The sequence below is a fragment of the Hemiscyllium ocellatum genome, chromosome 18 (assembly GCF_020745735.1).
Source record: "Hemiscyllium ocellatum isolate sHemOce1 chromosome 18, sHemOce1.pat.X.cur, whole genome shotgun sequence".
NCBI lineage: Eukaryota > Metazoa > Chordata > Chondrichthyes > Orectolobiformes > Hemiscylliidae > Hemiscyllium > Hemiscyllium ocellatum.
The window spans coordinates 10203987-10217078 of record NC_083418.1 but is presented as its reverse complement, the minus strand read 5'-3'; positions in this window follow the sequence as shown (position 1 = coordinate 10217078).

The window sequence follows — 13092 nt, the reverse complement described above, 5'->3', positions numbered from 1 at the left end:
TCTTCACCTCCTGACGCTGCCTGGATTGCTGTGTTCTTCCAGCCTTCTGCTTGTCTACTTTAGATTCCAGCATCTGCAGTTTTATTTTTGTCTCTAATCATCATATTTATTGAAGCAGGGTGGATCTGAGCTTGCTCCCCTAGTGCTCACTCTATGCTTACTTGGATGCACCTCTGCCTTCCCTTTTTGTACATTGCTGTATCGTTCAGAACTTACGGGCACTCCATACGTCTGTGCTGCATTCTCTTTTAGCACAGGCAAAAAGCTTGCCCTGTTTGCCAGCAATGATCTGATAAGGGTTAGTATATGGTACTAAGATATATCGATGTCACATCTGCAGTAGATGCTTAAGCAGCAAATGCTCTGAATTTGAATTTGTTTAACCAAATGGCCATGTGTCAAATAGGGGAAGTGGTCTTTAGTCCAGTCAAAGGGACTCTTGTAATTCAGGCAGTGCTACCACATTCAGTCAACAGCGTCGTCCAATCTCAGTCAAAGGCCTTCGGCACAGTGGGCCACTTGTGGCACGTAAGGTCAGAATTTCTATATATTTTTTCAATTCACTGCTAGAATATGATCGTGGCTGGCTGGGTCAGCATTTATTACCCAGCTCTAACTGGTGTCAGGAAGATGGTGGTGAGTTGCCTTCTTCACTCACTGCAGTCCATCTGCTGTGGGTTGATCCACGATGTTGTCAGGGGGGGACTTCAGGGTTTCGACCCGTGACACTGAAGGATTGGTGATATATTTCCCAGTCAGGATGGTCTTGGATGGGGAACGTACATGAAGGTGGTGTCCCCATGTATCTGTTGTCTCTGACAATCACCGATGGTTATTAGAAGATTCCTAATTCCATTACAGACTGGGGAGTGGGTCACAATCGGTCATGTAGTTCAATTGCACCCAGCTGGAGATTACTTGGTGACCCATTCAGAGAGCTGCACAGAGATCAGTCACGGGGTCTGATCCATCATTCCTCAGTGTTGTCATTCGAATTCTGTCAAGGGAGATTAGATTAGAATCCCTACAGTGTGGAAGCAGGCCCTTCAGCCCAACAAGCCCACTGCGATCTCCAGAGAGTAACCCACCCAGACTCATTCCCCTACATTTACCCCTGACTATAGCATCTAACACTATGGACAATTTAGCACGGCCAATTCACCTGACATCTTTGGACTGTGGGAGGAAACCGGAGCCCGGAGGAAACCCACGCAGACACGGGGAGAATGTGCAAACTCCACACAGTCAGTCGCCCAAGGTGGGAATTGAACCTGGGTCTCTGGCGCTGGGAGGCAGCAGTGTTAACCACTGTGCCACCCACAAATGGGTTATATCTTTGCTTTATTTAGAACTGATTATTTTTGCTGGAATGAGATTAAACTCAGACTTATTTTAACTTGTGGACTCTTCAGGTGTCCTCCCACTGCTCAGGAAGTACTGGGATCTGCATTCGACTTTATTGCTCTTGTGGATTGTTTTCCTTTCCAGATGGTTATGGGGACGATTTGAAGTGTCTGTTTTTCACGAACCCATTTCTCCGTAGCTCGTTGATTGTTAAATATTCTTGTGTGTCATGTGTATTGTTAACTTGCATAATTTTGAATTTAAAGAATATATAACCAGTAGATGAAAGGCCCGAAACGTCAACTCTCCCGCTCTGCAGATGCTGCCTGACCTGCTGTGCTTTTCCAGCGTCACACTCTTCGACACTGACTCTCCTGCATCTGCAGTGCTCACTTCCTCCTGCTTTCCTGACTGGTCCAGATTAACAACCCCATCAAAAACCCAGTTGGATGCAATCCGTGCAGTGGAAATGTCGGGAGGTTGAAACCTAAGGTGGTCGACAGGGAGTGCAAAGCAGTGGGGAACCTGGAGGTTTCACCTAGATGAAGAGGGTGAGCCTGACGTCTGGAGTGGTTGTTTGCCGAGGTTTGTCCTGAGCAGCTCCATGACGCAGGACGCCGTGCTCTTGGGTCTGTTCACCGGGACGCACACCAAGGCGAACATCACCAGTGCCCAGAGGATCATCAACTCAGTAAAAGGCACTCCTTGGTCTGCCCGAAACTTGCTGGTCTTCCAGTTGAAGGAGTTGATCCCGACTGAGTAGATTGGCACATTCCAGGGTCCAGGACTACATGCTGAGAGAAGCTCTGAAGCTTGGGGCAGCTTTCCCAAGGCACCGTGTAAGGACCCTCTGCCGAAGAATAATTCAATAATTGGGCCTGTCACCTTAACTTGTCACCTCAGCCACAGGCCTGTAAATATAGAGCATGGTGGACATCAAAGACTTAAGTTGTCATCTGTAAGTAAAAAGAGTATAGATCTGAGTGGGTTCATTAACTGTCCATGTACCAAGAATTTATTTTCTATGAATCAGTGTATTTTTGAAATTAAAAAGAAGCAGTTGAACCCATGACTCACTGTCTTTCTATGTTGCTGTCTATTCTCATTCAAATCACAAACGCACAATGGAAATGAGAAATGGCTGCCTCTACAACTGGGTAGGCAGTTTAGTCTGTGTTTCATCTCAGGGAACAAGCTTCACTTATCTGACATCTGCCTCTTCCAGTGGCAATTGTATTAATCAGACACTTACGCAGCACAGGTTAACATCATCTGAAATCACAAATTTCACCATGTCTATCTCATGCACTTACTAACTGTGTAAAAAAGACAGATTATGCAAGTTTTTAACTTTGAAATGAAACGGGGAATATTTGGACAAATGCTTATGTACACTGTGGCTTCCCATCATGAGATCTCTGACATCATGTTATGTAAATAAATAGGCGAGGCTAGCAAGTGTCTTACACACCTCATGGGACTTGAGCCCCTTGGGATGTTTAACATCCAGGAACCTCTCTCCAACAGCAACATGAGAGGACCCAGAGACTGAGAAAAAGTACAGGAACTGAAAGATTTTTAAAAACGCTTTCAGTGCAAACTTTCCCCTTAATGAGATCCAACTTGTATAAAATTTGCATGCCGCACCCACCTTAAACAGACAGCTAAACATTCTACAATTTAGAAAGTGATTCTGCATCTCTGTGTATTTTAAAAATTGCTGATTATAAATGATCATTTTTACTAAAATAAGATTGACTTATTTTATTTTGTGGACTTTTCAGATGCCCTCAGGCAATGAGAGTGATAGCTCTCCCTTGCTCTCATATGCCTGGTTTGAGGAAACTATTAAAATGAATGAAAAGCTGACATCTAGTGAGTGAATGAATAGGTATAGATTCAAACAGTATTCCACAATCTGCCTTCTACACTATTGTTCCTTCTCAGAGTTTGATTAGCTTAGATTACTTACAGTGTGGAAACAGGCCCTTCGGCCCAACAAGTCCACACCGACCCGCTGAAGCGCAACCCACTCATTCCCCTACAATTACCCCTTACCTAACACTACGGGCAATTTAGCATGGCCAATTCACCTGACCCGCACATCTTTGGACTGTGGGAGGAAACTGGAGCACCCAGAGGAAATCCACGCAGACACGGGGAGAACGTGCAAACAGTTGTCTGAGTCAGAAATTGAACCCGGGTCTCTGGCGCTTTGAGGCAGCAGTGCTATTAGCCAACGATGTTTGACTGAAGATGGTGAACCAGGAGATAACTCAGGAATAAAAGCAGAAAATGTTGGAGAAACTCAGCATGTCTGGCAGCATCTGTGGAGAGAGAAGCCAAGTCAACGTTTCAAGTCCAGAATGACTCTTGGTCGGACTTGAAATGTTCACTCTGTTTGTCTTTTCGCAAACGATAGCAGACCTGTTGAGTTTCTTCAGCATTTTCTGTTCATATTTCAGATCTCCTGCATCCACAGCATTTCACTTATAGATAATTGAGGTCTACCTATCTGTCATTCTCAATGAGAGATAGGGACATTGAAAGAGTGAAAGATGGGATAGTACATATACAGCCATACGGAGAGATGACAGAGGCAGAGGGGCAGGGGCTGGTGCACTGCATAGAGCAATGCACATGGATAGACAGAAACAGAGATAGCCACAGAAAAGGAGACACATAGCCTAAGAGTATGGAGAAAATTAACTAACCAGGTACATTGCTGTGTTAATTTAAGAGAAGGCTCACTATCACCTTCTCAGTACAGTTAGAAATGGGCAAGAAATACTATACTGTCACAGTGATGGTAGAGGAGTCATCTGTTCACCAAAAAAAGGTCTACAGTAGATTTGGAGCAGCAGTTATAATGTATCTGGATCTGCAGCATGCCAGGGAGACAGAGCAGAAATTGTAGCAAGGGGCAAGCTCGATCAGATGCCTTCTGCTAATTTGGGGTTGGATTTCTCCTGGACAGTAACATGGAGCTGTGTGACAGAGCAGCCATTTTACCCAGCAGCTCGCTGAATATAACCACTAACATTCTCCTGTGTGCCAGCCCCATCAACGTCAACAATATGAGACATCAACCCCAGAGCTCATCTGTGACTACGCTCTACAGTGGACGAGGCAATGAACCATCCTTTCCCCTGGCCTGGCTGCAGCTGACTTGTACCTCGTGTCTCATTATATGACGACCTCAAATGTAAGATGCATGCGGTGCTCGTGTCTGACCTGCTGGCTGCTAGTGTCAGATCAAATGACATCAATACTCTAAATAGGTCTAAAATAGCTGAAACCTTGGTTGGCTCCAAAATATAAAGTTCCAAAAGACTGTCCTGACTACAATCCAAGAACCTATCCTCCAGGCTGTAGCTTTAATTCCTCCACGAATTATGAAGATTTAAACTGCCACAATTATAGTTGCATCTTTCTTAAAAGTCCCTACTATTTTATAATTTGCATTCTGTCCTACAGCGTAGCCACTATCACTGTTACAGGAAATAATTTGTACAGCTTTTCCTGTACAACTTTATATTATGCAGCCCCAGCAATCTTTCTGAAACTCTGGAGATGGCAGTACCTTATCTACAGTCAAGCATAATCTCAGTAATAAACCCACATCTTCAAGCCGAAATTAAAAATGATCCCAGGTCATTAATATCAGCAACAGAACCATATTTTAAAAGAGGAGAAAGTGAGGACTGCAGATGCTGGAGATCAGAGCTGAAAATGTGTTGCTGGAAAAGCGCAGCAGGTGAGGCAGCATCCAAAGAGCAGGAGAATCGACGTTTCGGGCATGAGCCCTTCTTCAGGAATGATTCCTGAAGAAAGGCTCATGCCCGAAACGTCGATTCTCCTGCTCTTTTAATGCTGCCTCACCTGCTGCACTTTTCCAGCAACACATTTTCAGCACATTTTAAAAGAACTTAACCCAAAAGAATGTGGAAATCATTTCTTTCAAAGCCTCTCATTCATATTTTTTTATTTAAATCCTCTCTTCCTCAATCAGCTGAAGGCTGAGTCAGAACGTTAGAGGTTATAATGATTTTATATTAATCAAAAACTCATACAGGTTTCACATTTTCAGGACCTCCTTGTGGACAGTACGATTAGTGGGAGGAAGGTGTTGTGCTGGGGAAGCTGGGTAAACAATGATCTTTAGTTTACTGTATGTTTAATGAATGACACATTGCCTAATTTACTTTGTAGAAGTAGTCAACAATGAGCTAAAGTTTCTTAGTGAACATATGCATGCAAAAGCATTATTACAGAGAGTGAAGCTTCAATTGATAGAATAAAATTTCGAATGATAGACTTAAGTTGATAAACTGATGATTCAATTAATATAAAGAAACTTTCAGTGATAGGTTGATGGTTCCATTGATTGACTGAAACTTTTTTTTTAATATTGCCCAGTTAAATATTTTTTTCTCCTGAAAAGACTGAGACAATTATTGGTCAACTGAAACTTCAACTGATGGACTAATTAAATGGAGTTCATTGAAGATTGCTGAAGTGAAACGGTACAAGAAAAGCTGAATGTTATAAAAGACTTAATGATTTTATGTTAACGTGTCGTTAACATTGATAGTCGCTACGCTTAGGACAAAATGCCAGTCATGAAACAGGAGGTACTTTTAAGTCAGTGCATTGAGTATAAGAGTTGGGATGTCATGTTGTGGCTGTAGAGGTCATTAGTCAAGCCACTTTTGGAATGCTGTGGTCAGTTTTAGTCTCTCTCCTATAGGAATGATATTGTGAAACTTGAAAGGGTCCAAAAAAGATTTACAAGGATGTTGTCGGGGTTGGAGGGTTTGAGCTATAGGGAGAGGCTGAATACTTTGGGTCTACTTTCCCCTGAGCTTGGGAGGCTGAGGGATGACCTGATCGAGGTTTATAAAATTATGAGGGGGGTGAATAGCTAAGATTTTGTTTTCCGGGGTAGGGGAGTCTAAAACAAGGTGGCACAGGTTTAATGTGAGAGGGGAAAGATCTAAAAGGGACAACTTTTTCAAGAGGGTGGTGCGTGTATGGAATGAGCTTTCAGAGGAAACAGTGAAGGCTGTTACAATTTAAACATCTAAAAGGCATCTGGATGGGTACATGACTAGGAAGGTTTCACAGGGATATGGGCTAAGTGCTGGAAAATGGGACTAGATTAATTTAGGATATCTGGTCAGCATGGAGGAGGTGGATTAAAGGGTCTGTTTCCATGCTGTACATCTCTATGACTCTAAGTAATTTGAACCATAGCTAAAGGGGAACCAGTGGATAGATTGTACTAAGATTTCCAGAAGGCATTTGGTAAAGTTATACTTCAAAAACTATGGCAGAAGATAAAAACTTATGTTGTAGGGAGTGGACAGAAAATTGATTCGCTAACAGGAAGCCCAGATTAGGGATAAAATGGATCTTTTTCAGGTGGCCAGGATGACACGAGTGCTGTGCCGCAGGGGTCAGTGCTGGGGTCTCCACTCTTTCCAATTTAAAGGAATTGTTTGGATGAAGGAATTGAAGTCTGGTGGATAAATTTGCTGATGACACAAAGATAGGTAGGAGAGTGAGTTGTGAACAGGATGTAAGGAGCCTACAAATGTATATATTTAGGTTCAGTAAATGGGCAAAGATCTGGCATACAATGTGAAAAAATGTGAAATTGTCCATTTTGGCCCAAATATTAAAGCAGAAGCATATCATCCAAATGTTGGGAGGTTGCAGAGCTCTGCAATGCTGAGATATCTGGATGTCCTGATGCATAAATCACAAAAGATTAATGTGCAGCTACAATGAGCAATCGAGAAAGTGAATGGAATATGTTGGTTTATTGTGAGGGGAATTAAATACAAAAATAGAAGGTCATGCTCCATTTATATAGGGGACTGGAGAGATCGCAGCTGGAGTACTGTGTATTGCCCTGCTTACCCCCATACTTAGAGAAGGATGTTAACACATTGGAAGCTGTTCAGAGGTTTATTAGACTAACACCTGCACTAACATCACCCTGATATCTCCCCCAGCACTCCAACTGCCACCCACCATCACACAAATGCTGCCCCTAAACTTCACATCTGATTAAGAATCATCTAGCCTCAAAACATTAGCTTGCTCTCTCTCCATGGATGCTGCCTGCCTTGCTGTGATCTCCAGTATATTTTGTTTTAAATACAGATTCCAGCATCTGCAGCAATTTGCTCCGACCTTCTGAGGAAAGGATAGACAGACTAGGCCTATATCCTCGGGAGTTTTGAAGAGCCAGAGTTGACTTAATTGGTTTGGTTCTAAGTCCTTTTTTGTTTATGATTTATATAAATGATTTGAATGAGAAGAGAGGACATGGTTAGTAAGTTTGTGGACTAAGTCACAATTGGTGGCTTAGCAAACAGTGAGGAAGGTTTCCTAAGATTACAAAGGGGTTTTGATCAAATGGGTCAATAGGTTGAAAAATGGCAGATGAAGTTCAATTTGGATAAATGTGAGGTATTTGCATGCTGGTGCAACAAACAGAGGCAGAAGGTATGCAATTAATTGATAGTTTAGATTACTTACAGTGTGGAAACAGGCCCTTCGGCCCAACACGTCCACACTGACCCACAACAGGCAATTTAGCATGGCCAATTCACCTGAACCGCACATATTTGGACTGTGGGAGGAAACCAGAGCATGCCCACACAGACACAGGGAGAACACACAAACTCCACACAGCCTGAGGCAGGAATTGAACCCAGGTCTCTGGCACTGTGAGGCAGTTGCACTAACCACTGTACCGCCATGCCACTGACAATGTTACGGACAGAGGGAATTAGGCATTCACTTACAAAATTCTTTGCAGTTTGCATCACATATAGACAGGGTGGTTAAAAGGGCCTTTAGCATGCTTGCCTTCATTGCCCAGTCCTTTTTCTATAGGAGTTGGGAAGTCATGTTGAGGTTGTACAGGACATTGGTAAGGCCTCTTCAGAAGCACTGGGTTCAGTTCTGGCTGCTCTGTCATAGGAAGGATATTATTAAACTCGAGAGAGTTCGGAAGAGAATTACCAGGATGTTGCCAGATATGGAAGGTTTAAGTCATAAAGGAAGGGTGGATAAGGGCTGGGACCTTTTTCACTGAAGCGTAGGAAGTTGAGAAGTGACTTTCTAGAGTCTTATAAAATCATAAGGGCACAGATGAGGTAAACGTTGGGTGTATTTCCCCTAGGATTGACAATTTCAAGACGAGCAAGCACCCTGTTAAGGTGAGAGGAGAAAGATTTTAAACAGACAAGAGGGGAATTTCTTTACACAGAGGGTGGATCGTGTGTGGGATTAACTTCCTGAGGAAGTGGTGGATGTGGGCACAGTTACAACTTTTAAAAGACTCTTAGAGAAGTAAATGAATTGGAAAGGTTTGGAGGGATATGGGCCAGGAGCAGGCAGAGGGGACTAGTTTAGTTTGGGATTAGGTTCGGCATGGGCTGATTGGACCGAAGTGTCTGTTTCCATACTGTGTGACTGTGAAACATATAAGAGCCTGAAGGGAATTGAGCGGATAGACATGGAAAGGATATTTCCTCTTGTGGGAGGAACTAGAGGTCATTGTTTAAAAATTTGGAGCCCCCACTTAAAACAGAGATGAGAAAGCATTGTTTCTCCCAGAGGGTTATGAGTATTTGGAATTCCCTTCCTCCGAAGGTAGTGGATGCAGAACTGTAAATATTTTTTAGAACAGAGATAAATAGATTCTTGATTACCAATTGACTGAAAGATTATCAGGGATATGCAGGAATGTAGAGTTGAGGTTAAAATCAGAACAGCCATCAGTTTATGCATTAGGCTGGACGGGCCAAGGGGTGAGTTCTTGTTTGTAAATACGTTTGTAAAGAGTATTACTTCACACTTCTCAAGGTTAAATTTCATCTTCCACTGATCTGTCCATCCAACCAATCCATTTATATCCTTCTGTAACCTAAGACCTTCTTCATCACTATTAACTCCCATTAAGCTGATCTTCATGCCATCCGTAAATTGATGTATTATCACCCACTCCCCATATTATTATTCACATCATTTATATATATATACATATGTATCACAAATAGGGATCCAGCACAGAACTCCGGCCTCCAGGAACACAATAAAACCTTCGGCACCACATTCTGTCTCCGGCTCCTCGGATGCTGCCTGACCTGCCACAGTCTCAACTCTGACCGCCAGCATCTGCAGTCCTGACATTCTCCTGCCCATCGTCTCAATTTTGGGCTCAGCTTACCAAGTTACTAACCCCTGTGAGAAGGAGGTGTCTCAGAGTGAAGGAGTTGCAAGAAAGGTGAGGGAGTTATCTCACAGTGAGGGGGGTATCGCTGAATCAGAGTGACAGAGGCCTCGCAAACTGAGGTAGGTGTTTCAGACTGTGGGAATGTCCTCAGAATAGGTGAGAGAGGTGTATCAGAGACAAAGTCACCTCAGAGTGAGGGAGGTACCTCAGAGTGACGGAGGTAAATCAGAGTGAGGGAGGTACCTCAGAGTGAGGGAGGTAAATCAGAGTGAGGGAGGTACAGCAGAGTGAGGGAGGTACCTCAGAGTGACGGAGGTACAGCAGAGTGAGGGAGGTACCTCAGAGTGACGGAGGTAAATCAGAGTGAGGGAGGTACCTCAGAGTGAGGGAGGTACCTCAGAGTGACGGAGGTACAGCAGAGTGAGGGAGGTACCTCAGAGTTACGGAGGTAAATCAGAGTGAGGGAGGTACAGCAGAGTGAGGGAGGTACCTCAGAGTGACGGAGGTAAATCAGAGTGAGGGAGGTACCTCAGAGTGACAGAGGTACCTCAGAGTGACGGAGGTACAAGCAGAGTGAGGGAGGTACCTCAGAGTGACGGAGGTACCTCAGAGTGAGGGAGGTACCTCAGAGTGACAGAGGTACCTCAGAGTAACGGAGGTACAGCAGAGTGAGGGAGGTACCTCAGAGTGACGGAGGTACCTCAGAGTGAGGGAGGTACCTCAGAGTGACGGAGGTACCTCAGAGTGAGGGAGGTACCTCAGAGTGACAGAGGTACCTCAGAGTGAAGAAGGATCTCAGACTGAGGGAGGTACCTCAGAGTGACGGAGGTACAGCAGAGTGAGGGAGATACCTCAGAGTGAGGGAGGTACAGCAGAGTGACGGAGGTACCTCAGCGTGAGGAAGGTACCTCAGAGTGACGGAGATATCGCTAATGCAGGAAGGTGACCTCACTGCCTTCATGTTCCTGCCTTCTCCCCCCTCATTGCCTTCAGACACCCTCCTTCCCCGGTGACATAATCCTGTAGCTTCTTCTTCTAATCCCATGCATTCTGTCCCCTTCTGTCCCTCACACCTCTCTTCACCCCCTCCTCTCTACCTCACACCGTACCTCACCCCCTCCTCTCTCCCTCACACCGTACCTCACCCCCTCCTCTCTCCGTCAAACCACTCCCCACGCCCCTTCTCTCCCTCACACCACACCTCACCGCCTGTTCTCTCCCTTACACTACCCCTCACACCCTCCTCTCTCTCCCTCACACCTCTTCTCATCCCCTCCTCCCTCCTTCACACCTCTCCTCACCCCCTTCTCCTTCCCTCACACCTCTCCTCCCCTCCCTCTCCCACACACCTCACCTCACACCCTCCTCTCTCCCTTACACCTCTCCTCACCCCCTCCTCTCTCCTTCACACCACTCATCACACCCTCCTCTCCCTCACACCTCTCCTCACTCCCTCCTCTCCCTCATACCACTCGTCAATCCATCCTCTCTCCCTCACACCTCTCCTCACCCCCCTCTGCCTCACACCTCTCCTCACCCCCTCCTCTCCCTCACTCCTCCCCTCACCCCCCCTCTCCCTCACTCCTCCCCTCACCCCCACTCTCCCTCACACCTCTCCTCACCCCCTCTCCCTCACACCTCTCCTCACCCCCATCCCGCACACCTCTCCTCACCCCCATCCCTCACACCTCTCCTCACCCCCCTCTCCCTCACTCCTCCCCTCACGCCCCCCTCTCTCCCTCACACCTCTCCTCACCCCCTTCTCTCTCCCTCACCCCCTCCTCACCCCCTTCTCTCTCCCTCACACCTCTCCTCACCTCCCTCTCCCGCACACCTCTCCTCACCCGCTCCTCTCTCCCTCACACCTCTTCTCACTCCCCTCACTCCTTTCCTCACCCCCTCCTCTTTCCCTCACTCCTCACCTCAACCCCTCCTCTCCCTCACACCTCTCCTCACCTCGTCCTCTCTCCTTCACACCTCTCCTCATCCCCTTCTCTCCCTCAATCCTCTCCTCATCTCCTCTCTCTCTCCCGCACACCTCTCCCCACTGCCCTCCTCTATCCCTCACACCTCTCCTCACCCCCTTCTCTCTCCCTCACACCTCTCCTGTCCCCCTCCTCTCTCCCTCACACCTCTCCTGTCCCCCTCCTCTCTCCCTCACACCTCTCCTGTCCCCCTCCTCTCTCCCTCACACCTCTCCTAAACCCCCCCACACCTCTCCTCACCCTCCTCTCTCCCACACACCTCTCCTCACCCTCTTCTCTCTCCCTCACAACTCTCCTGTCCCCCTCCTCTCTCCCTCACACCTCTCCTCACCCCCCTCTCCCTCACACCTCTCCTCACCCCCCTCTCTCCCTCACACCTCTCCTCACCCCCTCTCTTCCTCACACCTCTCCCCACTGCCCTCCTCTCTCCCTCACACCACCTCTCCTATTCTCCTGCATACTGATCTTTCAGCGACCTTTTTCATTTACATCCCTCTTTTCCTCCTCTCCCCATATTTCCTCTTGCACCCTCCTTTTCTCTTGAAGCTTCCTTCACCTTCACCTCCATCTTGTTCCTTCCTTCACCCCATCGCGGCCCTCCAGCGTGCTTCTGCTCTCAGGCCCAGCCTCTGTCCCCTTTCTGCTCTTCTTCACCTCTCCCCCTTCCCCCACCCTGCATTTTCTACCTCTCCATCACATCCCTCTGCCTCTTCTCCCCATCATAAAGTCTCGTCCATTCCTTCGCCCGATACCCACTTTGGCCCCTCCTTATCGCCCCTGTGCCCCTCTCGGAGTCTCCTTTATCGCCTCACAGCCTTTCGACTGATTCTTCTCACTCTCCCTCCTCTCTTGAAGCCCCCTTCACTCGCTCACACTCCTCCTGTTGCCTACATTCCTCCACACCCATCTTGCCCCCTCCATTTCCCCTTCCCATCGCTCTCGACCTTCCTCTCTCTTTTGCTCCCTCCTCCTCCATATCTGCCCCTTCCTTCTCTCCCTCATGTATCTCTCGCCCCCTCCTTCTCCTCCTCACTCCCTCTTGTACCAGCCTCCTCCCATGGCCCTCTTGCTCCCTCCTCCCCATCACTCCCTCCTGACTCCTCTCTTGCTCCCCCTCTCCCTCTCACTCCCTTCTTGAAGCCTCTGAGTCCCATATCCCAAGCTCCAGCCTCAGATCTGACCCTCATCCATTCACATTCCTGACCTCCATCTCTTCCTCGTGCCCCTCTTGCCCCTCTCTCCCTCACACATCTCTCCCAGCTTGCTTCTTTCACTCACTCCCCTCGAGCCCGCTCCATCTCTCCCAACCCTTTTGTCCCTTCGTTCTCCCTCTCTGCCCTCCTCTCACCCGAGCACTTTTACCCCTTTGATCTCCACCTCACACCCTTCCTTTTACCCCCACCCTCTTGTTTCATTTTCTCTTCACTCCTGCCTTGCCCCCTCCTCTCCATCTCACATCTCGCTCAGGGGCAGCATGGGTGGCTCAGTGGTTAGCACTGCTGTCTCACA